The 27,796-nt window shown below is 48.2% G+C and overlaps 1 protein-coding gene across 10 annotated transcripts in view; it reads right to left on the minus strand.

Annotated features, from left to right (window-relative positions):
- The window catches only part of FAM118B (family with sequence similarity 118 member B), a 112,008-nt gene that overhangs the window by 70,299 nt on the left and 13,913 nt on the right, over window positions 1–27,796 (minus strand). For 8 of the 10 annotated variants that reach the window (XM_063943700.1, XM_063943699.1, XM_063943690.1 and 5 more), the window contains exon 2: window positions 12,106–12,285. The exons of 1 other annotated variant lie outside the window; for it this stretch is intronic. The gene's annotated coding sequence lies outside the window, so the exon portion shown is untranslated. Of the gene's footprint in view, window positions 1–11,216; window positions 11,286–12,105; window positions 12,286–27,796 lie in introns of those variants that run through there. One more of the 10 variants, XM_063943692.1, reaches the window with a different exon arrangement.

Below are 27,796 nucleotides of genomic sequence, written 5' to 3' on the forward strand. Positions count from 1 at the left end.
ATTTAATTCCTCAGATGCAGGAAAAACTACAGGCAGTTTTTTCTCACCCAACATAATACCCTTTTTAGTGGTACTGGTATTATCAGAAATATGTAAAACATTTTCCATAGCCTCAATCATGTAACGTGTGGCCCTACTGGAAGTCACATTCGTCTCTTAATCGTTGACACTGGAGTCAGTATCCGTGTCGGCGTCTGTATCTGCCATCTGAGGTAACGGGCGTTTTAGAGCCCCTGATGGCTTTTGAGACACCTGGACAGGCACAGGCTGAGTAGCCGGCTGTCTCATGTCATCAATCTTTTGTAAAGAGCTGACACTGTCACGTAATTCCTTCCATAAGCTCAGCCACTCAGGTGTCGACTCCCTAGGGGGTGACATCTCCATTACAGGCAATTGCTCTGCCTCCACACCATTTTCCTCCTCATACATGTCGACACAATCGTACCGACACACAGCACACACACAGGGAATGCTCTGATAGAGGACAGGACCCCACTAGCCCTTTGGGGAGACAGAGGGAGAGTATGCCAGCACACACCAGAGCGCTATATATATACAGGGATAACCTTATAGAAGTGTTTTTCCCCTTATAGCTGCTGTTTTATTAATACTGCGCCTAATTAGTGCCCCCCTCTCTTTTTTAACCCCTTTCTGTAGTGTAGTAACTGCAGGGGAGAGCCAGGGAGCTTCCCTCCAACGGAGCTGTGAGAGAAAATGGCGCCAGTGTGCTGAGGAGATAGGCTCCGCCCCTTTTTCGCGGACTTTTCTCCCGCATTTTTATGGATTCTGGCAGGGGTTAAAATACATCCATATAGCCCTGGGGGTTATATGTGATGTATGTTTGCCAGCCAAGGTGTTTTTATTGCTGCTCAGGGCGCCCCCCCCCAGCGCCCAGCACCCTCAGTGACTGCAGTGTGAGGTGTGTATGAGGAGCAATGGCGCACAGCTGCAGTGCTGTGCGCTACCTTGGTGAAGACTGATGTCTTCTGCCGCCGATTTTCCGGACCTCTTCTTGCTTCTGGCTCTGTAAGGGGGCCGGCGGCGCGGCTCTGGGACCGGACTCCGAGGCTGGGCCTGTGTTCGGTCCCTCTGGAGCTAATGGTGTCCAGTAGCCAAGAAGCCCAAGCTGGCTGCAAGCAGGCAGGTTCGCTTCTTCTCCCCTTAGTCCCTCGATGCAGTGAGCCTGTTGCCAGCAGGTCTCACTGAAAATAAAAAACCTAAAACTAAACTTTCACTAAGAAGCTCAGGAGAGCCCCTAGTGTGCACCCTTCTCGGCCGGGCACAAAAATCTAACTGAGGCTTGGAGGAGGGTCATAGGGGGAGGAGCCAGTGCACACCAGGTAGTCCTAAAGCTTTACTTTTGTGCCCAGTCTCCTGCGGAGCCGCTATTCCCCATGGTCCTTACGGAGTTCCCAGCATCCACTTGGACGTCAGAGAAATAAACTTTTCTAAAAAAGCTCTGTAGAGCTCCCCTAGCTGTGACCGGCTCCTCCGGGCACATTTTCTAAACGGAGTCTGGTAGGAGGGGCATAGAGGGAGGAGCCAGCCCACACTGTTAAACTCTTAAAGTGCCAATGGCTCCTGGTGGACCCGTCTATACCCCATGGTACGAATATGGACCCCAGCATCCTCTAGGACGTAAGAGAAATTAGTGTTTTTTCGGTGGAATAAGCAGTAAATACTTAATGATAAACGGGCCAGTAAATGAGAAACAGGCGGTGCTAATTATATCACTTATGGTTCTGTGAGGAGACCTGGAAAAGTGCAGTGTTATGGTTCCCTAGGAAACACTGCAAACCCGTCACTGACGCCTGTGTGCGCTGTGCACGGTCAGACCTGCGGAAGGAAAGGCGCACTGTACTACAGAAACACTCAGTGCAAGTTTTAAGGATTTGTGTTCGTCCAGTCTCTTATTATTCATATTTTCATAAACGTCCCCCAGCAAATAAGTGCTGCCACATTATGTATAATTGAACCAGTCACTGATAAACATGAATAAAAACAGCCGCTGAAAGCGATACCGTTCCTTCACTGCCGTCTGGAAGGATTTATAGAGGTCTTAACCATATACATGATGTAAACATATATATGGGTATCTCGCTAGCTATAATGACTGTTTCGCACCCTGTACATCAGGCAATGCTTTCCTATTACACAAATAAAGTGCAGCACATTAACGCCAATCTTTGGACAACATAAAACACAGTATAGCAGAAGCATTGCGGACTGGGCAAACAAACAAAAAACCCCCATAATAAAATGGTTTTTAAAAATTAAAAAGCGCTGTTTCTATAATTGTGCACTAATGTGTTTGAATTCAGAAGGATCCATAGTTTAGACAATCCTTTAGGTAAGAAGGTGCGGGATAGTTATCTCAGTGGGTGAGAACTGTACGATTTGGCTGCATTTTGCGGTGCCCCGGGGCTGTACGGCAGAGCCAGACGGGCACTATGATTAACCATTAGCGTGGCTTAAAAAAAAACAAAAAAAACAAGAACAACTTTATTTGTTGAAGAACGACAAGCAGAAAAATACACGAGCCCAACCTATCCAGCGACTACTGGGGATCTGTGCTGGGAATGTATGTAACCGATGGGGAACAAAGCACCATCTGTGCAGCAGCTTACAAGCATTTTGTTTTATAAGGACACCTAAAGGGTATATATTCAGAATGGCGACATTCAACACGTCGGCACTTGCAGAATGTCTACAGCCAATATTAGGGAAAAGGTAAGGCTGCAGTTAGGATTTAATGTTAAGTATGAAAGCCACACAGTCAATATGCCGACATGTCTTGTTGACATCATGGGGTATGGGTCATTAGGTCGACCACTATTGGTCGGCATGCATTAGGTTGACGTGGTCATTAGGTCGACATGGAAAAAGGTTGACATTACTTTTTTTTACTTTTTTGGGTGTCGTTTTCTTCGTTAAGTGACGGGGAACCCCAATTAGTGCACCGTGTCCCCTCGTATGCTTCGGGCAAGGTATCTCAGGTTACTATTCCCAATCGTAGTCCACGTAGATCGTAAAGTATGAAAAAGTAAAAAGAAAAATTAAATTTTTTGAAAAACTCATGTCGACCTTTTTCTATGTTTACCTTGTTCATGTTGACCTAATGCATGTCGACCAAACAGTGGTCGACCTAATGACTGTCGACCTAAGTGTTGTCTATCTAATGACCGTATCCCAACATCATGCATGTCAACTTTTTGTACCGTACCCCATATGAAGAACTGGAAGTGGCATCATGTCTAATGTCCTCCCAGTCCTTGTTTTCCAGTGGTTCCCCAAGATCCCTCTCGTGCAGATCACTATTCCGTGGACACCAAACCCTTGGTAGAAGACCATCTGAGACATACCAGCGGACAGGTAGGGAGAGGTCTGGAGCAGAGACTCATTGTTACTGAAGTGAGGGATGAGGGATTCGGGGCCCAATTTAAACGTAGCGTTTGCTATATGCCAAACAGGGAGTGGGAGATGGTGGGCTGGCTGTAGGTTGCGTAGTCCAGGGGAGCCAGAGCAGAGAGGTGACTGATACCATCCCACCACACTTTTTTTTTTTTTACTTGAAGCCTGAGGTGCGTGGCTTCATCACCCAGGTGTCTGTGAACAAACGTGCTGGGGGCATAGGTTCTTGGACCCTCTCCAAAAGGAGAAGGGCCCCATTACTCCCCTACCCCTCAGAGCCAAAAGGCCTGCTGAGGGGAAAAAGGTATACACAACAAAGAAATTGTGCTGCGCCTGTGTATAGTTTTGCTCATCAAACTATCCTAATCACAGACAGATGATATTAAATGCACGTTCGCCTCTATAAGGAGATGTGTGAACTCCTATAGTTTTTTAGAACAAGAAAAGAGAAAAATAGAAGCGCTCATGTCATTTATATTATCGAGGTCTTGAAAACAACCAAAGAGTCATTGAACATTAAAAATATATTTATTATTAAGAAAAAATATAAAAAATACTCTTTCTTTAAGACAGATCGTAAAACATGCACAATGTGCTAACCCTGTTGTCACTGAAAGAATGTGAATATAAGAGCACACAATTTAAATATAATAATCCAATGATTATAACGGAGACTGTGGAATAAAATGAATAGCTACTTATAGTTCAAAATGTAGCAGGCAGTTTCTCAATAAATATGCAACACTGTAGCAAGTATTGTTGTATAGTAATTATTCCTGCTTATTTGGATACAGTGTTTATTAGATGCAATGTTTGCTGTTTATGACTGGAGACTCAGAGGTATATTGAAGCCGTTTGTGAGGATACCTCAAAGTTCAGAGAGCCAACATAAAACAATAAGCATATCTATTATTACCTCTCCAATGTGGCCGGAAAACCCGAGCGTCCTCGGGTATATATTGCGTATCCCCAGCAGGATATATAACTGGAAAGTAGATGGCTTGAATGACTGTATAAGCCACATAGTCCCGCTAGCGTCTGTGTCCACAATTTCTCCGGGCGAGCGCCGCCCGCTATAGATTACCGGAGAGAAGACAGGTGTGCGGTCCGCCAGTTATACTCAGCCGCGAAGCTCCCACTGCACGTGGGTCTCCTCCTGCACTCCCTGGACGTGCGTCGTCTACCAAGGGCAAAGGGAAGACTGGGGTAGCTGACCCGAGGCTGCTGTACAGATCCCGTATGCCGGCCGCCCGCTGTCCCCGACCGCACAGGTCCCGCTGTTAGAACCAATGAAGCGGGGCTGTTGCAAAAGTATTTCTAAAGGTGTGCTCAGTTCAGTGACTACAAGGAAGGAGTCCTGACGCGTTTCGTCACGTGACCCGGGACTGTGGGTCCCCCCTTGCCGAAGTGCAGAGGGACCCTCGTGTATCCCCAACCTTGGCTGAAGCTTCCCCCTGGAGATCGAATACAGCCTCTGGCCCTCCCCAAAAGGAGAGGGCCTCGGCAACTTAGGGGAGAGGGTGGCCCATAAGGGTCTCACCTAAACCCCAAACAAAAAACCGTGACGTGACAAACTATACAAAAATAAGTGCTTGTGTTGTGCTCAAAAGGGCCATTCCTGAGCACACATCGAGCAAGACAGGTTGCTAGGTAATATTGTTTGAACTTAGGGATAGCTAAGCCATGACCCTGAATGGCACGCTGAAGAAGATGAAGGTGGAACCTGGGTCACTTATGTGTCCAAATAAAGAGTGACGCAGAGTGCAGTAACTATTTAAAAACATAGAGGGATCCAAATCGGGAAGGTCTGGAACATGTATATTAGATGAGGAGCTGTAACCAATCAGGATTAAGGACTGACAATTATTTAAATCGGTGGAAAGAAATTGATTTTGTTCCAGTACCACTGAAACGGAAAGTGGACGTCCAAGTTCAATTGCATGGCATTCGAAAGATTAAAAAATGGAGGCAATCAGGGCTAAATGTACTATAGCGGAACTGAACGTGCCGCTGCATAGCTTTCTGCTCCTCCCAGGAAGTAGTAGTGACCAGATGTATTAACATCTCGGCCGCCGGAGTGGGGGACCCCTCCAGCGATCCCTGCCAGCGCCACAGTGCGTCACCCTAGTGTTGATGCGCTGTATCTCACCTCCCGGCTGGCTCCACTGCGCATATTCGCCATACAATAGTTTGGTGACGGCTAAATTGTTAGATGTTTACAGATAACATAGAGAAAGGTGATTTTTCTCTACGTTATCTGCTTTACTACATGACAAGGTGAGTTTTTAGTGTCAAACGGCGCTGGTGAGAGTACATCAGTCACTTCCCACCTCGTCTTACATCTTATTTTAGATCCAGAATCCTGTGCCAAGAGAATTGGTCTCCTGAAGCAGAGAAGGGAGGAGCAAAGGGGAGGTGTTGGGTTTTTACAACTCGTTTCTCACATACCATGCCATAATTCTGAGCATTCTGTCTCTCACTCATCTGACGAAACCTTATTCCAGAACAAGAAATGGCTGGTGCCACAGTGGGGGGTCCTAAATCTGCAGCAGAGGAGAAAGAGGACGTACTGCCAAAAAGCTCCCTTTAAAGTGAAATGGATTTTATTTTGGAACTTTCTCCTGAACTTCTCTCTCCCTCTATTCACGGGTCTGGGACTGAGGGTCGACAGCACAAAGGTCGACACACCTTAGGTCGACGCCAATTGGTCGACACACATTAGGTCGGCATGGACAAAAGGTCGACATGGACAAAAGGTCGACAGGAACAAGGTCGACATGGAAAAAGGTCGACATGAGTTTTTTATGTTTTTTTGGTGTCGTTTTCTCCGTAGAGTGACCGGGAACCCCAATTAGTGCACCGCGTCCCCTAGCAGCTTCGGGCATGGTGCCTTCGCTCCGCTACCGCTTCGTTCAGCACACTTTACCGTTCCAATCGTAGTCCACGTGGATCGTTAAGTATGAAAAAAAAGAAAAAAATCGTGAAAAACTCATGTCGACCTTTTTCCATGACCTGGAGTCCGGATACCCTATTCACTACGCACGACGTATACTATGTTCTTACAGGGCTCTTTTTACAGCCGAGAGTTAGTATTAGTGGTTCCTATGCTGATCTCACCCCAGCTCCAAGCAGAACTCCACACAGGAGAAACATGTGGAATGCATAAGTGCATGCGGCTCTATTACAATGAGTCAGTCACAATACATGCCAGATATGATAAGTGGGAGGATACGTGCATTGTTGACAGTGTTTGAATGAATCTATGTGAATTTCTATTTGTGACACACTGTAGCATCATCCTGTGTGGCCAGAAAATGACGGCTGATAATGAACGTATTGAGAGCAATATAATCATTGCACATGTTGGTTCATGTGCCAGCAGCCTGTGTGCTCTACTTCAGACCCCACTATCAGGCTCAGCAGCACCAGATGTGATCCGGGTCCGATTTACTAACCTTCGTCTGTACAGAGATAGGGCAAAAGGTCAATTTTGGGGCTCTAGGGCAGAATCGTCACGTGGGTGTGGCTCTATTTACTCTGACAATATACTACTAGAGGTGGTAAATTCCAGAACTGGGAGGACAGTCCTGGAACGGAGATCCTGCCTTGCCAACTATAGAAAGGACTACATTAGTTCCACATTGAGGATGGAAGGTAAATGAAAAGAGCAGGGGGGTAAGGAAGAAGCAACGCCATGATAGATAGCATGCCATAAGACCCTACGTGTGATATAACCCAAAGGAGACAAGAACCTGTTTCCTTGGATTTCACCCAGGATCCCGACAGTGGGATCCTGATGGTCAGAATCCCTACGGATCCCGAATGTACTGGCCTTGGGGTTAGGGTTAGACACTAGGGGGAGGGTTAGGCTGCGGGTTGGGAAAGGTTAGGGTTAGGTTGTAGGAAGGGTGGGTTAGGGTTAGGCTGCAGGAGGGGAGGGTTACATTTAGGCTGCAGAAGGGACGGGTTAAGGGCAGTCTGCGGAAGGGGAGTTGAGGAGAGGGTTAGGCTAAGGCTACGGGAAGGGAGCGTTAAGGGTAGTCAATGGGAGGGGAGGGTTAGGCTGCGAGAGGCGTGGGTTAAGGGAAGTCTGTGGGACGGCAGGGTTAGGCTGTGGGGAGGTTAGGGCTAGGCTGTGAGTAGGGAGGGTTAACGGTAGTCTATGGGAAGGGAGGGTAAAGGGTAGAATGTGAGAGAGTAGGGTTAAGGGTAGTATGTGGGAAGGAAGGGTTAAGGGTACTCTATGGAGAGGGTTAAGGGTATAATGTGGGAAGGGAGGGCTAAGGGTAGTATGTGGGAGGAGAGGGTTAGGGTTAGGCTTCGGGAAGGGAGGGATAGAGTTAGGCCGCAGGAGGGGTGGGTTAGGGTTAGGCTGCGAGAGGGGTGGTCGCACAGCTGTTCCCAGGCAGTGGATGGAGATCGCCTCCATACATCGGTGAGGTGTATGGAGGAGCTCCACTTATTGTGCAGTTGCCCCTCTCCCATCCTCAGTGTCTATGGTGCAACCAATTGCCAGCTTACTGGCTGTGTGTTACAGAGACCTTGCACCACCATCACAGAACAGGATAACAAGTGACCGGTCACTGCACATGGATTTAATGCTCTATACTTTGTGAAGTTTTTATTTCTCTTTATATAAATGTCCCAAGTGTTTACTTCTCCACATGCTGCACGTAGGGCAAGAGCGTACGAGGCAGTCCTCAGCTTCCACACCTGTACCTGCCGTGCATTAAGGGAAAGCAACGCCTAAAGGTATTTATTTAGATTCACTAGGATGAGATATACTGACATCATTAATTCACCTAAAGCCGCGAGTTCCCAGTGACACAGTCATGAATGTTGGTTTACATGATCAGATTACACAATGAGAAAACAAAGGCCTGAAAGTGAAATAGGCAGAAAACAGGTCTAGAAAACATGAACTGCTGGTAGATCTGAGGACCGGTTTGGCTATTCCCTGATCTAGAATATAAACTCGACTGCTGATAAAAATAAAATAAAAAAAATAAAGGATGATGATGTCATCATGTTGGCAGATGGTATGAACTCTGACCCCTACCTCCGGTGTCAGTGATGTCACTTTCACAGAGTTCCAAATAACACACATCTACAATCTATGTTGTGATTGAGCTGTTTAATATATTCATGAGGACATTTAGGAATAATAAAATAATTAAATGAAAACATATTAATTTTCTTTTGTCATGGATCTTATTACAGAAATAAGACAGAACGATTACGTCACTGAGGACCAAATCAATATGTTCTGTGACATTATAGCAGTCAGGCAAACTACCGTCCATGAAATCTACTTTACGCTGGTGTCTTAGACTATGGGGGTCATTCAGACCCGATCGCACGCTAGCTTTTTTTGCAGCGGTGCGATCGGGTCTGAACTGCACATGCACCACAATGTGCAGGCACGTCGGCGATGGGCATTGCCGGACAGCGACGGATTTTACGAAGAAAGCGATCGCACCGTCAATCGCAAGAAGATTGACAGGAAGAGGCTGTTCGTGGGTGTCAACTGACCGTTTCTAGGGAGTGTCCGGAAAAACGCAGGCGTACCCAGCAGTTTGGAGGGAGGATTCCTGACGTCAGCTCCTGGCCGGATCATCGCAGCGGCTGAGTAAGTCCTGTGCAGCTCTCTGCGCAAGCGTTCGCACCCCTGCACATCAACTACCCCCTCCCCCTGTAGGCGGTAACTACCTGATTGTAGCACTGCAAAAAATGCCTGCGTGCGATCAGGTCTGAATCACCCCCTATGTTCAATTTATTACTACACCTTATATTCACCTTGTGTTCCGTACCAACTATTCACATCAAATACATCACACACTCGGTATGTACATTGGGGGTAATTCAGACCTGATCGCCAGGCTGTGTTTTTGTAAAGCGGACGATCAGGTCTAAACTGCGCATACACCGCAATGCGCAGGCGCGTCGCACGGGTACAAAGTGGATCACCGCTCAGAGATGGGTTTTGTGCGACGGATACATTCGCACGGGCGTTCGCAAGGAAATTGACAGATAGAAGGTGTTTGTGGGTGGCAACTGACCGTTTTTCTGGGAGTGGTTGGAAAAACGCAGGCGTGTCCATGCGTCAATTCCGGTCCCCGACAGGCTGATGTGATGGCAGCGGCTGAGTAAGTTCTGGGCAACTCAGAAACTGCACAGGATCTGTTTGTACAGCTCGGCTGCACATGCGATCGCACACTTGCAAAGCGAAAATACACTCCCCCTGTAGGCGGCTACTAGGCGAACGCAGGACTGCAGATAAACCCTAGCGAGTGAACAGGTCTGAATTAGTCCCCTGGTTTGATGGGTGCAACTTAACCATTTATGATAGTTTAACAGTGGTTCCCAAACTCAGTTCTCATGGACCTCTAACAGGTCACCTTTTCCAGGTCACCCGCCAGGTGCACCGTCTATCACCCACTGTCGCATTTTAAAAATCCACAGGTGACCTGGAAAACCTGGACTGTTAGGGGAGATGCAACGAAAGAGGTGACATTCTATAAACAGGAGAAGACTGTAAGAGGCATCTAGGTCTTACTCCAAGAAGACCTCCTGAGAGCTCTGATAGTAACATGAGAGATTCCAGTCACGGAACTGCACTTTATATAACAAACAAAGGTTGTATCTTGTAGGTAGGTGGTGAATTCCATAACAATGCACCCGTCAGCTACATAAAGCGGCTATGGGGCCTGGAGATGAGGTGGTGGGGCCATGGGCTTAAGCTCATCCTGTAACGAGACCCACCGCTACCTGCGCCCACTACAGATAGTACAATGAAGGCCAAACAGTTAAGGTGGGTACACACTAGGCGATGTGGTCTATCAGCGTCGTCGCCTAGTGTGTTCCCTTCCCTGCCGGGGGGAAGGGGGCGGTCGGCGGCAGTGCGTACACACTGAGCGATATGCAAACGATATTGCTCAGTGATGTCACGCCGCGGTCGGGCTGTGCATGCAGTTATTGGACGACAGTCCAAATTGAGCTTCATGCACGGCCAACAGCGAGGGTTGTTAACGACCAATCGGGCCGTGCATCACTCTAGTCGGCGGCGGCATGCACACTTAGCGGTAAAGTAAACCACGTCGCTCAGGAAGGGCCAAAATGAGTGACGTCGTTTAATTTTTCGATAAGTGAGACTTACACATAAGTCACAGACCACAATGAAACAGCGCACCAAGGGGGGAAATAATTAAGGAAAGGTAAGATGTTCATATTTTGGAATAAACATGTGAAGGAAGTTTTGGTTATTTATCAAATTGTTGGCTCCACCTAGAACGTCACTTTCAGATTATACAACATGTCTAGATAAGGTCTATAAAATTAGTTGCTTACTTTCTGCTAATCCCTCATGTACCAAATGTGCTGGGGGGTCTTTGCACCAAACCCCTGTTTGCTGAATGCCTTTTTGTGCTTTTTCTTCCACGGTAATGAGAGGCGCTTTGGGAATATACATGAAGTGTGAAATATGTAGATATGGGAAAATAAATACTTTCACCATAACACACAGCCACAGAGTGTCCCTTCCCAACTTACAACTAACATGATCTTATATTACCATCCGATCCCAGGAGGCCGCTATGCCGGGGGGCTGAGGGCAGAATGTAAATTCACTAGGAATCAGTGACATCACCGATTCACCTGGAGCCGCGAGTTCCCAGCGACACAGTCATGAATGTTGCGTTAGATGATCAGATTACGCAACGAGGAAACCAAAGGCCTGAAAGTGAAATGGACAGAAAACAGGTCTGCAGGCAGCACAGTATATACAGTAAGTCAGGAGGGCTCCCTACCCGCTCTCCAGGCTGACCGGTAACGAATAGGGCAGACTCCGGTCAGATCTCTGTAACCTGCTCCCAGAACAAATACTCACAGCCTCTATATTGGAAAGCTAAACATAAAAAAAACTTTAGAATCTTTGACAAAAACTTGTCAGGATTAAAGGATAAAAGTTGCATCTAAACGGGTGATTCTCGCCATAGTGACACAACGCTGGTGTCTGACGGGTCCCAGAGGGTGTATCATTGGGGTAACAGGACGTTCACATCTTGGCAACATTATGGCCGTACCGTAGTCTATTGGAAGCTACTGTTCCCTTCTGTATAACACATTAGTAACAATCCTGCCCCTACACGTAGCACATACGACCCTCCCACAAGACCTGGACAGCCAGCTTGCTGGAATGGGGGCTTGTTTTCAGCCAGACTGCTTCCTTCCAGCTCTAGTAAAGCGTCATGGATGGTCTGAAGAGAGACCATTATTACACAAGGGGTTCAAGAAATGTGAATTACCACAGCCGTCACTTCATTTTAATTAGTACAGGTCCTTGCATTGCCGGCTACGTGTTAGAATGGGCACTATTATAGGTAAGTCCTGGATAAGATGACATAACATGTGAGTATTAGGGACCCATCTGATGAGGTTCACCTTGACATGTTAGAAGGTCACGCTTTGTTTTGGCCAAACATGTAGTAAGAACCTCATTTATTCTCCATGAAAATTGTAGAGTTTATCATTATTGTTTTAATGATCAATATTCTTAGTGCTTAGAGGGTACACCTCCATTTTCTTATTTTTTCTGCATGGCACTATAAGTCTCAGCAAGGTAGTACATCTTATTATGTTTAAAATTAGGATGTGCAGCACAGTCCTCTCGCCCAAACACATACACACAGCACTTACCCGATTTCCAGACAGAACGCACTCCTGAAGTGTCCTAAGCCAATGGCTTCCCACGTCACGGAGGCCCCAGTCCAAGGACCAATCAAGTTCAAGTATGAAACGAACCAGCATCAGAGGTACAGGTCCCTGCCTCGGCCTTCCTCCTAGATCTCCAGCTGTTGCCGATTCAGGGGGCCGGGACTGGAAGAATAAGGGAATATATTTCCTGAATGCTGAAAGTGCTTTTTCTTATACAAGACATCATTCTGGCTAGAAAACGCTTTTCAATGTGAAAACCAATGACAAAGCGAATAAAAGCGGCAACGAGGAGGCAATTTATACTCAGACGTGCTTTTTGCAGACTAGCAATTCTCAACAGAATCTGGCCAACGGAGGGCGCGGTCTGCTAGGTATTTTTGGATGATGCTTTATCTTCACGATGTTAGTAAATGCAGATATTAAAAAAAAAAATAGTTGATGTTTTTCGTTTACACTTTTACAGGAATTAGTTCATGGGAGAGGCCGGGTAATTACAGTTTAAGATTTATTACGCCTTTTATATTCATTTTACTGGTTCTTTTCTCTTTTGGTTGGTGCAGTGGCCTATCAGAGCTCGTGCTGTCACCTTCAGCGCTGATTGGAAAATATATATATATATATATATATATATATATATATATATATATATATATATATCTCCTTTGGGGCAGTGTAGGGGGGTTGTTAGGTATACTAGTTGGGGGTTATATACGGATCAAGGTATGCCTAGGTCGGGGGTTATGTATACAGGGTGGGGCATTTAGGGGGGAAAGATGTCTAGTTTTTGGCAGTCTTTCATTTGTTCAGAAAAAAATGGAGGCTGTGTATGTTGTATGTTTAATTGTTATATGATAGCTTTGTAGCGGGGGGGGGGGGGGGGTTTGTGCTGTTTAGTCCCCTGTTGATTATCACTTAAGCCCCACTTATATTTTGCCTTTGTCACGCGGACCTGAACAGTGCCTTCAGGTACTTATTATACAATTTGTGGTTTATTGTGTGTGCTTCCTTTATATTTCTTTAACCATACCCGCTGGTCTGCTGAGTTGTTCTGTTTGTTCTATTTCTTTACTTGTCTCTATCTACTTGTTGCACTGTATATTTAACACTGGGATGTTTATGGGTCCCAAACAGGACAGTTGTATTGGGGCAATGTCTCGATCCCCCAATGGCTGGGAGGGGGAATCGGGAATATTAAACATGTTTCAAAATCCCAATCAGGCATGTTTAATTTCCTCGATTCCCCGATGGATCGCCAATCATCGCTTGTCAGCGGATTGGGGAAACAGGCTATCTGATGTATGGCCATATATAGTGGCAGATGCTCAATTAGCTTAGTGATATCATTCAGGTGCTCAAAAGGGAGGGGTATTTCTGAGCAAGAAAAAAAGGCATTTGGTTTCCCCCAGCACCCTGAATGATAACCGTAACCAGATATAAATTTCACATAATAATAGAATTCAGAGATCTTCGTTACACATATTTGCGCAAATGTGTGGTTAAGCCCCAAAGCCGCATCAGGGCGTCTCTGTATATTTGGGGTCCCTAGCGCTATATCTAGGTGCAGGGTGTGGCACCCCAAAACACCAGCATAAGCCAGAAAGCCCAGCGTAGCATACCAGTGAAAAAACTATAGTGTTAATAAATTAGTATTTACAGTTTGGTGGTACAATATGGCTGCCCCTGTATTTGTTAGAGAGACAATGGGGGTCATTCCGAGTTGATCGCTAGCTGCTTTCGTTCGCTGCGCAGCGATGAGGAAAAAAAACGTCACTTCTGCGCATGCGGCGCAATGCGCACGCGCGTCGTACTATTGCAACGAACGATGTAGTTTCACACAAGGTCTAGCGAAGCTTTTCAGTCGCACTGGTGGCCGCAGAGTGATTGACAGGAAGAGGGCGTTTTCTGGGAGTGTTGAAAAAAAACGTAGGCGAGCCAGGAAAAACGCAGGCGTGGCTGGCCGAACGCAGGGCGTGTTTGTGACGTCAAAACAGGAACTGAACAGTCTGAAGTTATCGCAAGCGCTGAGTAGGTTTTGAGCTACTCTAAAACTGCACCAAAAAATTATGCCGCCGCTCTGCGATCCTTTCGTTTGCACTTCTGCTAAGCTAAAATACACTCCCAGTGGGAGGCGGCATAGCGTTTGCACGGCTGCTAAAAACTGCTAGCGAGCGCACAACTCTGAATGACCACCAATGAACCTAACATCCCAGTTGCTTTGAAAGAAAGAGATGCAAATTACATTCAGAGAAACATGTGCAATCATTGGGGTTGGGGTTCAGTTCAACACAATGTGCTGCCTGCCTGCACACCTATGGGCCATCTACAGAGCTAACGTGTCAATTTATACCTCACACCTCAGGAGGCTGAATACAAGTAGCCGCGAGTTCCGCAAAAGTTAACGTGGGTCAGATTAATGCATAGTTAGAAATGGCCCCTTGTAGGGTTTACGTCAATGTCATGTAGTGACTGCCCATGGCGCGACTGGTGCATAAAACGGAGGGGAAATTCCCCGAACTACCCCAAAGTGGGGAATAAGATAGCAGGGCAATATAGAAGGCTGTAGGTGGACATAAGTAAAGAGTTTCAGGCTTTTATAAGGCCTCAAATGGCTGATTTTTGCATTATTATGAGCAGCGGAAAAATGAAGGAAAGTGTTCTCCAGCAAATTAAAGCCCCGGCATTATCTTGGGGTACATTAAAATGCTTGTAAAGTGATTTTTAACTGATGTTAAGAAAAACATGTGGTGGGGATCTCGTGGCTCCCATGGCAAGTTAAGAAACATACTTTTCGTCTAGACAAGACCTCCACACACATGTCCAGCGAAATGAGCCCATTTGAAGGCATTTTAGAGGAAATTACATGTCTCGAGTGAACAGGTTTAACTCTTTAAATGCCTCCCAGAGGTCGTGAAACAAAGTTTTTACCTTAAAATATATTTACCAACTTTTTACCTACTCAGGAGACGCGAAATAAAATCCACGTTCGCTCCCACTGACAGCCGCTTAAATTGAACGTGGATTTCTAATTCAAAAGCAAAAAGGACGAGAGTTTTTAGCCTGTGATCAGCTTATCACGGTATATTCACAGCTAATTGGATACGGTCCAGAGATTTACGGTTCGGCCTGTTCCCGCATGAAGCGCGTGGGGCAAGTCTGAAGTGCGAGAGGCTGGTGCAGCATGCAGCCACTAAGATCCCTTAATGACTGCACAGAGTAATGAGGCTCCTGTCACAATGACGCAGTAAGGTTGCGGCGTCATCGCTATACAAAACACAGATATGACACCACTGTATACCGTGGTGCAAATGCCTGTCTATTCTGTTACACCTTATTGCGTATTCTCCGGCTGTTTACCTGTCCTGCTGTCTAACGCACATTACAAGGCAAAGTGCGTATGTAAAGATCTGAACACGGCACTGATCCCTGAGCACACATTAAACAATATAGAAGTGAAGGATGTGGCGGGTTAAGCCAGGTGGTACAGATTCCACAGGAAGGGATCCTGGTGGTTAAACACACAAATTGTCTGGTACGTGTTCCTTGGGTCACGTGGCGTCTAGGTGTGATCTGCATTCTGCAGGCTGAGCCGCTTCTCCTGAAGGTGTGCAATGCTCTGCGTTCTGACTGGCCTCTGCAGACAAGCATATAGCCCTTACACCGTGGGAGAACTATATTACTCATACTCATCATTTCTCCTTACTGTAGTGTATAATTTGTGATCTGTGAGAGTTGGTACAGTGGGGCCTGATTCAGAGTTGCAAGCAAAGCCAAAAAGCACACAACTGGGCAAAACCATGCTGCACTGCAGGTGGGGCAGATGTAACATGTGCAGAGAGTTCGATTTGGGTGGGATATATTTTTTCTGTGCAGGGTAAATACTGCCTGCTTTTGCCTGCAGGCCACAAATCGTAGACAGCAATATTTTCACACTGCAATTAGATTTCAGTTTGAACAGGCCCACCCAAATCTAACTCTCTCTGCACATGTTACATCTGCCCCCCCCCCCCCCCCCCCGCAGTGCCACGTGGTTTTGTCCAGCTGTGTGCAACTCTGAATCACACCCTGCGCGCGGATAGTGGTGAAGAAAGAAGAGATGGATTGAAGAGGGTGGGGTCAGGGACTGGAGGGGGACCAGGAAGGATAAAAGGAGTTGGTGGTTTCTCCGTGTTTAATCTAACATTCAGTATACACTGTATATAGACGTTAGCCTACAGCAGGGGTGGCCAACCAGTCAGAGACAAAGAGCCAAGAAATCTTCTTAGGTATATCAAAGAGCCGACTTCGAGTTGAAGGCGCACTTGCAAAAATGGGGTGTGACCTTGTGCCTGCTAGGCCACGCCCCTGGTATAAAATACATTGAAAAAGCCAGATCCAACATAAAATACAATGAAAAAGCCACTTCTACATCAAATAATTTAAAAACCCAGATCCGCAGAAAATATATTGAAAAGCCAGATTCACATAATACACTTCAGTTCCCCCATGTGTCACTCCAGCCAGCACCCGCATGTGTCACTCCAGCCAGCACCCGCCTGTGTGACTCCAGCCAGCACCCGCCTGTGTCACTCCAGCCAGCACCCGCCTGTGTCACTCCAGCCAGCACCCGCCTGTGTCACTCCAGCCAGCTCCCCCATGTGTATTTGGCTCCCTCAGTTCCCAGTCTACGTCAGTGTTTTTCAACCACTGTGCCGTAGCACACTAGTGTGCCCTGAGCAGTCTCCAGGTGTGCCGCCATAGAAGCACAGCCAGGCCCGTCAGTGTTTTGCCGCTACTGAGGCCCTGGAACGATCAATACTGGTGGGTTTAGTGGTTGCAGAGCCAGTTCTAATTTTGGGCCCGGGCAGTGTTGGGCTCTTCTGGCTTTCTCAGATGTGGCTCAGGCGTTACCTATGGAGAAGCTGCGACATGACATCCTAGGACACGCAACTGCACCATGCATCACCATTATAACTGAGTGTGCCTTGGCAAAATTTAGATCTTGCTCAGTGTGCCGCGAGTTGTAAAAGGTTGAAAATCTCTGGTCTACGTAGTGCTGCTGCATGTCTGGCTGGAGTGCAGCGGTTTACAGATCTCTTGTGGTCACGTGACTTTGAATGTTGGGAGCCACATTTGAATATAGAAAGAGCCGCATGTGGCTCAAGAGCCACGCGTTGGCCACCACTGGCCTACAGGATACGTAATTTCTCAGATTTTCCACACTGGCAGAGTGAAAGCTGCCAAACTACCTAATCAGATGATTTAGAGCTATAGGGGGTAATTCAATTGACAGCAGTAAGTTTTAAAAAACCCTGCGACGCGGGATTTTTACCACAGCCGAGGGGTTTTGTTATTCAATTAGAGGAGAGAAAAATAAGATTTTACTCACCGGTAAATCTATTTCTCGTAGTCCGTAGTGGATGCTGGGAACTCCGAAAGGACCATGGGGAATAGCGGGCTCCGAAGGAGGCTGGGCACTCTAGAAAGATTTATGACTACCTGGTGTGCACTGGCTCCTCCCACTATGACCCTCCTCCAAGCCTCAGTTAGGACACTGTGCCCGGACGAGCTGACATAATAAGGAAGGATTTTGAATCCCGGGTAAGACTCATACCAGCCACACCAATCACACCGTACAACTCGTGATACTATATCCAGTTTGACAGTATGAAAACAACTGAGCCTCTCAACAGATGGCTCAACACAGGGGCGGAACTACTGGCGGGGCAGGCAGTGCATTGCACTGGGGCCCCGCCGCACTCAGGGGCCCACAGCCGCCGGCCGGCATTTAGAACAGATTGACATGCGGACGAACGTCCGCATGTCAATCTGCGGTCTCCTCTCCCTCCCGGCTGCGGTGCCTGCTCCCCCGGCCCCCCCTCCCCCCCCTATGTGTTGGAGGGACACGAGCGCATCGCGCGTCTCTCCTGTGTCCCTCCTGGCTCTCCCCCAGCTGTCTAAGGAAGCATGTGCCGTTCGTGAGCTCTGATTGGCTCACGAACGGCACTTCCTTCATTAGACCGGCCGGGGGGAGAGCCAGGAGGGACACAGGAGAGACGCGCGATGCGCTCGTGTCCCTCCAACACATAGAGGGGGGAGGGGGGGCCGGGGGAGCAGGCACTGGGGGGACAGATCTGGCACTGGGGACATATACCTGGCACTGGGGGGATAGATCTGGCACTGGGGACATATACCTGGCACTGGGGGGACAGATCTGGCACTGGGGACATATACCTTGCACTGGGGGGGCATATACCCGGCACTGAGGGCATGTACCTGGCACTGGGGGGGCATATACCCGGCACTGGGGGGGGGGGGGGGGCATGTACCTGGCACTGGGGGCATGTACCTGGCACTGGGGGCATATACCTGGCACTGGGGGGGGGGGGGGCATATACCCAGCACTGGAGGCATATACCTGGCACTGGGGGGGAAGCAGGCACTGGGGGGGGGAATATCTGGCACTGGGGGCATATACCTGGCACTGGGAGCATATAACTGGCACTGGGGGGCATGTACCTGGCACTGGGGGCATATACCTGGCACTGGGGGGGGAATATCTGGCACTGTGGGAGAATATCTGGCACTGGGGGGGCATATACCCGGCACTGGGGGCATATACCTGGCACTGGGGGGGGGAAGCAGGCACTGGGGGGGCATATACCTGGCACTGGGGGCATATAACTGGCACTGGGGGCATGTACCTGGCACTGGGGGCATATACCTGGCACTGGGGGGGAATATCTGGCACTGTGGGAGAATATCTGGCACTGGGTGCATATACCTGGCACTGTGGGGGAATATCTGGCACTGGGAGCATATGTGGCACTGGGAGCACGGCCCTAGCAACAAGCACTACCCACTAGCAACGAGCATGACACCCAGTGCATGAAACCCCTGGCAACGAGCATGACATCCTGGCACCGTGCATGGAACCAAGTACATGAAACCCCTGGCAACAAGCAGGTAATTTAAAAGTAATTGGAAGCCTTACTGTAGAACTTAATGTGTAATGGGCATTACGGTGTGTGGCATAATGTATCACGGACATTGCGGTGTGTGTCATAATGTTTCAGGCATTACGGTGTGTTGTATACTATATCACGGGCATTGTGGTATGTGCTATAATGTATCAGGGGCATTGCAGTGTGTAGCATAATGTATAACGGGCATTGCGATTCCTGGCATAATGTGTCACACGCATTACGGTGTGTGGAATAATGTGTCACAGGCATTACGGTGTGTGGCATAATGTGTCGGGGGCATTACGGTGTGTGGCATAATGTGTCGGGGGCATTACAGTGTGTGGCATAATGTGTAGGGGGCATTACGGTGTGTGCATATTGTGTCATGTGCATTATTGTCAGTGATCGCAAAAACGCGCTATGGCGCGTATTTTACCCAGAAACAGCCGCCCAGGACTCACATTTAGAAGATGAGCGGGTCCCACAGGACGCGCTCATCTGAATATGTGTTTGCATGTGTTAAGCCTGTCAGCGGAATGCAGGAGGTGACTGGCTGTTTCCTCGGCCAATCACCTCCTGTAGTCTCCATCCAATCACAGCCTGCAGCATCTCCCGCTTTGAATCCTGCTCCCCGCCAGCACATGAATCTGTGCTGCAGGGCTGACAGACTGGCCCCGCTCATCCGGCTCCACTGCCGCTCTGCCGCCAGCACCCTCCTCTGCGACTGGGAGTACAGCTCCGGATCTGCCCGCCGCCACCCCCCTACCCGGGACCCGCTCAACGCCCCACCGAAACCCGACAACTACCTTCCAGCAGGAGCCGGCCGGGCTGCGCAGCTCCCGCTGTAGGTAAGCAGTAGACAGTGCTGCATCGCCCCGCTTCACCTGGAGTAGCTGGTGCAGATGCGGGATGTCCGGGGGCTGCAAGCTCCGTGTGTGCAATGTGAGGCCGCTCAGAGTGTCAGGGCCTCACTGACACCATTTTTCTGACAGCACAGTGCAGTGAGTGCACTGGCACAAGTAGCCAGCCTGCGCCGCAGCATGAAGGAGCTATCTGTGAAATCGCAAGCAGAGGCTGGCAAGAAGGAGCTCCTCCGATCGCTTCCCCTGACGGGCTGGCCACTGCTAAATATACCAGTAATCAGTACAACTGTGCAGTGACACTGACTTTCCCATTGCACCTGGGGCTCCACTACTTTGACACAGTTGGAACTGATTATCGGTATATTTAGCAGTGGCCAGCCCGTCAGGGGAAGCGATTGGACGAGCTCCTTCTTGCCAGAGAACAGCCTCTGCTTGCGATTTCACATAGAGCTCCTTCAGGCTGCGGCTACTACAGGCGCAGTCTGGCTACTTGTGCCAGTGCACTCACTGCACTGTGCTGTCAGAAAAAATGGTGAGTGTCAGTGAGTTGCTGCTGGGGGCGGAACCACTTGTGTCAAACGGCCCCTTCGTGCAACTGGAGGTGATAAGTGAGTGGTTACTGCAATGTGCCTCAGTGCTCTACCAGGCGCATTGTGTATAATAACGTGCTCTACCAGGCGCATTGTGTATAATAACGTGTTCTACCTGGCGCAATGTGTATGATAACGTGCTCTACCTGGCGCAATGTGTATGATAACGTGTTCTACCTGGCGCAATGTGTATGATAACGTACTCTACCTAGTGCAATGTGTATAATAACGTGCTCTACCAGGCGCATTGTGTATAATAACGTGCTCTACCAGGCGCATTGTGTATAATAACGTGTTCTACCTAGTGCAATGTGTATAATAACGTGCTCTACCAGGCGCATTGTGTATAATAACGTGTTCTACCTAGTGCAATGTGTATTATAACGTGCTCTACCTGGCGCATTGTGTATAATAACGTGTTCTACCTGGCGCAATGTGTATGAAAATGTGCTCTACCAGGCGCATTGTGTAAAATAACGTGTTCTACCTGGCGCAATGTGTATGAAAATGTGCTCTACCAGGCGCATTGTGTATAATAACGTGTTCTACCTGGCGCAATGTGGCTGATAACGTGCTCTACCATGCGCATTGTGTATAATAACGTGTTCTACCTGACGCAATGTGTATGATAACTTGCTCTACCTAGCGGCAATGTGTATGATAACTTGCTCTACCTAGCGGCAATGTGTATGATAACATGCTCTACCTGATGCAATGTGTATGATAACTTGCTCTACCTAGCGGCAATGTGTATGATAACTTGCTCTACCTAGCGGCAATGTGTATGATAACATGCTCTACCTGATGCAATGTGTATGATAACTTGCTCTACCTAGCGGCAATGTGTATGATAACATGCTCTGCCTGGCGCAATGTCTATGATAACGTGCTCTACCTGGCGCAGTGTGTATAACGTGTTCTACCTGGTGCACTGTGTATGATAAAGTGCTCTACCTAGCGGCAATGTGTATGAAAACGTGCTCTACCTGGTGCAAAGTGTATGACGTGCTGTACCTGGTGCAAAGTGTATGACGTGCTGTACCTGGTGCAAAGTGCATGACGTGCTGTACCTGGTGCAAAGTGTATGACGTGCTGTACCTGGAGCAAAGTGTATGACGTGATCTACCTGGATCAGTGTGCATAGGAGGTTCTACCTGGTGCAATGTGTATAAGCGCCACTACTGTGTGGTGTAATGTGAATTGACACTATTATGTGGTCACGCCCCTTCCCTATGGGGAATCTGCCTGCCGCTATGTATAAAAATGGGGAATCTGCCTGCCGCTATGTATAAAAATGGGGAATCTGCCTGCCGCTATGTATAAAAATGGGGAATCTGCCTGCCGCTATGTGTAAAAAGGTAGAATCTGCCTGCCGTAATGTGTAAAAAGGGCACGCTATCTGCCGTTATGTGTAAAAGTGTATGGTGTCTGCCGTAATGTGTAAAATGGGGACACTGTCTGCCGTAATGTGTAAAATGGGGACGCTGTCTGCCGTAATGTGTAAAAAGTGCACGCTGTCTGCCGCTATGTGTAACGAGGGCACGCTGTCTGCCGCTATGTGTAACGAGGGCACGCTGTCTGCCATTGTGTAAAAAGTGTATGCTGTCTGCCGCTATGTGTAACGAGGGCACGCTGTCTGCCGTTATGTGTAAAAAGGGGAATCTGTTCGCTGTAAGGAGTAAAAGGGTCTCTACCTGGTGTAGTGGTGCTACTGTGCGGCGTAATTTGAAGAATGGAGACTACTGTGCACCGTTTTATGAATTGGTATTATTTTGTGGACACACCCCTTCCCCACGAAGCCACGCCTACGGCGCGCACTGCCCATGGGGTGGACTTGGATGGGATGGGGGGCCCAAAGCATTTTGTTGCACCTGGGCCCACCGCTTGCTTGTTCCGCCACTGGCTCAACAATAACCCTTTAGTTAGCAATAACTATTTACAAGTATTGCAGACAATCCGCACTTGGGATGGGCGCCCAGCATCCACTACGGACTACGAGAAATAGATTTACCGGTGAGTAAAATCTTATTTTCTCTGACGTCCTAGTGGATGCTGGGAACTCCGAAAGGACCATGGGGATTATACCAAAGCTCCCAAACGGGCGGGAGAGTGCGGATGACTCTGCAGCACCGAATGAGAGAACTCAAGGTCCTCCTCAGCCAGGGTATCAAATTTGTAGAATTTTGCAAACGTGTTTGCCCCTGACCAAGTAACAGCTCGGCAAAGTTGTAAAGCCGAGACCCCTCGGGCAGCCGCCCAAGATGAGCCCACCTTCCCTGTGGAATGGGCTTTCACTGATTTAGGATGCGGCAGTCCAGCCGCAGAATGCGCCTGCTGAATCGTGTCACAGATCCAGCGAGCGATAGTCTGCTTAGAAGCAGGAGCACCCAGCCTGTTGGGTGCATACAGGATAAATAGCGAGTCAATTTTCCTGACTCTAGCCGTCCTGGAAACATAATTTTTCAAGGCCCTGACTACGTCCAGTAACTTGGAATCCTCCAAGTCCCTAGTAGCCGCAGGCACCACAATAGGTTGGTTCAAGTGAAAAGCTGATACCACCTTAGGGAGAAACTGGGGACGAGTCCTCAATTCTGCCCTATCCATATGGAAAATCAGATAAGGACTTTTATATGACAAGCCGCCAATTCTGATACACGCCTGGCCGAAACCAAGGCCAATAACATGACCACTTTCAACGTGAGATATTTTAGATCCACGGTTTTTAGTGGTTCAAACCAATGTGATTTTAAGAAACCCAGCACCACGTTGAGATCCCAAGGTGCCACTGGAGGCACAACCAGGGGCTGAATATGCAGCACTCCTTTTACAATGTCTGAACTTCAGGTACTGAAGCTAATTCTTTCTGGAAGAAAATCGACAGAGCCGAGATCTGTATCTTAATGGAGCCTAATTTTAGGCCCATAGACACTCCTGCTTGTAGGAAATGCAGAAATCGACCTAGTTGAAATTCCTCTGTTGGGGCCTTTTTTGGCCTCACACCAAGCAACATATTTCCGCCATATGCGGTGATAATGTTTTGCAGTTACATCTTTCCTGGCTTGAATCAGCGTAGGAATGACTTCCTCCGGAATGCCCTTTTCCTTTAGGATCCGGCGTTCAACCGCCATGCCATCAAAACGTAGCCGCGGTAAGTCTTGGAACAGACAGGGCCCCTGCTGCAGCAGGTCCTGTCTGAGCGGCAGAGGCCATGGGTCCTCTGATATAATTTCTTGAAGTTCTGGGTACCAGGCTCTTCTTGGCCAATCCGGAACCACGAGTATCGTTCTTACTCCTCGCCTTCTTATTATTCTCAGTACCTTTGGTATGAGAGGCAGAGGGGGGAACACATAAACCGACTGGTACACCCACGGTGTTACCAGAGCGTCCACAGCTATCGCCTGAAGGTCCCTTGACCTGGCGCAATATCTTTTATAGCTTTTTGTTGAGGCGGGACGCCTTCATGTCCACCTGTGGCCTTTCCCAATGGTGTACAATCCTTTGGAAGACTTCTGGATGAAGTCCCCACTCTCTCGGGTGGAAGTCGTGTCTGCTGAGAAGATCTGCTTCCCAGTTGTCCACTCCGGGAATGAACACTGTTGACAGTGCTAACACATGAATTTCCGCCCATCGGAGAATCCTTGTGGCTTCTGCCATCGCCATCCTGCTTCTTGTGCCGCCCTGTTGGTTTACATGGGCGACTGCCGTGATGTTGTCTGATTGGATCAGGACCGGCTGGTTTTGAAGCAGAGGCCTTGCCTGACTCAGGGCATTGTAAATGGCCCTCAGTTCCAGAATATTTATGTAGGGAAGTCACCTGACTTGACCAAAGTCCCTGGAAGTTTCTTCCCTGTGTGACTGCCCCCCAGCCTCAAAGGCTGGCATCCATGGTCACTAGGACCTAGTCCTGTATCGAACCTGCGGCCCTCTTGAAGATGGGCACTCTGCAGCCACTACAGTAGAGATACCCTGGTCCTTGGAGACAGGGTTATCAGCCGATGCATCTGAAGATGCGACCTGGACCACTTGTCTAACAGGTCCCCCTGAAAAGTTCTTGCATGGAACCTTCCGAATGGGATTGCTTCGTAGGAAGCTATCATTTTTCCCAGGACTCGCGTGCAATGATGCACCGATAACTGTTATGGCTTCAGGAGGTCTCTGACTAGAGATGACAGCTCCTTGGCTTTCTCCTCCGGGAGAAACACTTATTTCTGGTCTGTGTCCAGAACCATCCCAAGGAACAGTAGACGTGTCGTAGGAACCAGCTGTGACTTTGGACTGTTTAGAATCCAACCGTGCTGTTGTAGCACTTTCCAAAATAGTGCTACCCCGACTAGCAACTGCTCCTTGGACCTCGCCCTTATAAGGAGATTGTCCAAGTACGGGATAATTAAAAACTCCCCTTTTTCGAAGGAGTATCATCATTCCGGCCATTACCTTGGTAACACCCTCGGTGCCATGTACAGTCCAAACGGCAGAGTCTGGACTTGGTAATGGTAATCCTGTACCACAAATCTGAGGTACTCCTGGCGAGGATAGTAAATGGGGACATGCAGGTAAGCATCCTTGATGTCCCGGGATACCATGTAATCCCCCTCGTCCAGGCTTGCAATAACCGCCCTAAGCGATTCCATCTTGAACTTGAATTTTTTTATGTATGTGTTCAAGGATTTTAAATATAAAAAAGGGTCACACCGAACCATGCGGTTTCGGTACCCCAAACCGTGTGGAATAGTAACCCCGTCCTTGTTGAAGTAGGGGCACCTTAAGTATTACCTGCTGGGAATACAGCTTATTAATTGCCTCTAGCACAGCCTCCCTGCCTGAGGGAGTTGTCGGCAAGGCATATTTGAGGAAACGGCGGGGGGAAGACATCTCGAATTCTAGCTTGTACCCCTGAAATACTATTGAATGAAACAGGGATCCACCTGTGAGCGAGCCCACTGATCGCTGAAATTTTTGAGACGGCCCCCCACCGTACCTGGCTATACCTGTGGAGCCCCCGCGTCATGCTGTGGACTCAGAGGAAGCGAGAGAAGAATTATGATTCTGGGAACAGGCTGACTGGTGCAGCTTTTTCCCTCTTCCCTTGTCTCTGTACAGAAAGGAAGCGCCTTTGACCCGCTTGCTTTTCTGAAGCCGAAAGGACTGTACCTGATAATACAGTGCTTTCTTAGACTGTGAGGAAAACTGAGGTAAAAATATTTCTTCCCAGCTGTTGCTGCGGATACGAGGTCCCAGAGACCATCCCCAAATAATTCCTCACCCTTATAAGGCAGAATCTCTATGCGCATTTTAAAGTCAGCATCACCTGTCCAGTGACAGGTCTCTAATACCCTCCTGACAGAATGGACATTACATTCATTTTGGATGCCAGCCGGCAAAATATCCCTCTGTGCATCCCTCATACATAAGACGACGTCTTTAATATGTTCTCATGTTAGCAAACTAGTATGTTTGACAGGGTCACCGACCACGCTGCAGCAGCACGCTCTGCAGGTTTCAGTCTAGTACCTGAGTGTGTAAATACAGACTTCAGGATAGCCTCCTGCTTTTTATCAACAGGTACCTTCAAAGTGGCCGTTCCTAAAACGGCAGTGCCACCTATTTTGACAACCGTGTGAGCGCCTTATCCACCCTAGGGGAGATCTCCCAGCGTAACTTATCCTCTGGCGGGAAAAGGTACGCCATCAGTAACTTTTTAGAAATTACCAGTTTCTTATCAGGGGGAACCCACGTTTTTCACACACTTCATTCATTCAACTGATGGGGGAACAAAACACTGCCTGCTTTTTCTCCCCAAACATAAAAAAATAAGAATTTACTTACCGATAATTCTATTTCTCATAGTCCGTAGTGGATGCTGGGGACTCCGAAAGGACCATGGGGAATAGCGGCTCCGCAGGAGACTGGGCACAAAGTAAAAGCTTTAGGACTAGCTGGTGTGCACTGGCTCCTCCCCCTATGACCCTCCTCCAAGCCTCAGTTAGGATACTGTGCCCGGACGAGCGTACACAATAAGGAAGGATTTTGAATCCCGGGTAAGACTCATACCAGCCACACCAATCACACCGTACAACTTGTGATCTGAACCCAGTTAACAGCATGATAACAGAAGGAGCCTCTGAAAAGATGGCTCACAACAACAATAACCCGATTTTTGTAACAATAACTATGTACAAGTAATGCAGACAATCCGCACTTGGGATGGGCGCCAAGCATCCACTACGGACTATGAGAAATAGAATTATCGGTAAGTAAATTCTTATTTTCTCTAACGTCCTAGTGGATGCTGGGGACTCCGAAAGGACCATGGGGATTATACCAAAGCTCCCAAACGGGCGGGAGAGTGCGGATGACTCTGCAGCACCGAATGAGAGAACTCCAGGTCCTCCTCAGCCAGGGTATCAAATTTGTAGAATTTAGCAAACGTGTTTGCCCCTGACCAAGTAGCTGCTCGGCAAAGTTGTAAAGCCGAGACCCCTCGGGCAGCCGCCCAAGATGAGCCCACTTTCCGTGTGGAATGGGCTTTTACAGATTTTGGCTGTGGCAGGCCTGCCACAGAATGTGCAAGCTGAATTGTACTACAAATCCAACGAGCAATCGTCTGCTTAGAAGCAGGAGCACCCAGCTTGTTGGGTGCATACAGGATAAACAGCGAATCAGATTTCCTGACTCCAGCCGTCCTGGAAACATATATTTTCAGGGCCCTGACTACGTCCAGCAACTTGGAATCCTCCAAGTCCCTAGTAGCCGCAGGCACCACAATAGGCTGGTTTAAGTGAAATGCTGAAACCACCTTAGGGAGAAATTGAGGACGAGTCCTCAATTCTGCCCTGTCCGTATGAAAAATTAGGTAAGGGCTTTTATAGGATAAAGCCGCCAATTCTGAGACACGCCTGGCTGAAGCCAGGGCTAACAGCATTACCACTTTCCATGTGAGATATTTTAAGTCCACAGTGGTGAGTGGTTCAAACCAATGTGATTTTAGGAATCCCAAAACTACATTGAGATCCCAAGGTGCCACTGGAGGCACAAAAGGAGGCTGTATATGCAGTACTCCCTTAACAAACGTCTGAACTTCAGGAACAGAAGCCAGTTCTTTTTGGAAGAATATTGACAGGGCCGAAATTTGAACCTTAATGGACCCTAATTTGAGGCCCATAGACAGTCCTGTTTGCACGAAATGCAGGAAACGACCCAGTTGAAATTCCTCTGTAGGGGCCTTCCTGGCCTCGCACCACGCAACATATTTACGCCAAATACGGTGATAATGTTGTAT

Source organism: Pseudophryne corroboree, chromosome 10, assembly GCF_028390025.1.
Source record: "Pseudophryne corroboree isolate aPseCor3 chromosome 10, aPseCor3.hap2, whole genome shotgun sequence".
Lineage (NCBI taxonomy): Eukaryota > Metazoa > Chordata > Amphibia > Anura > Myobatrachidae > Pseudophryne > Pseudophryne corroboree.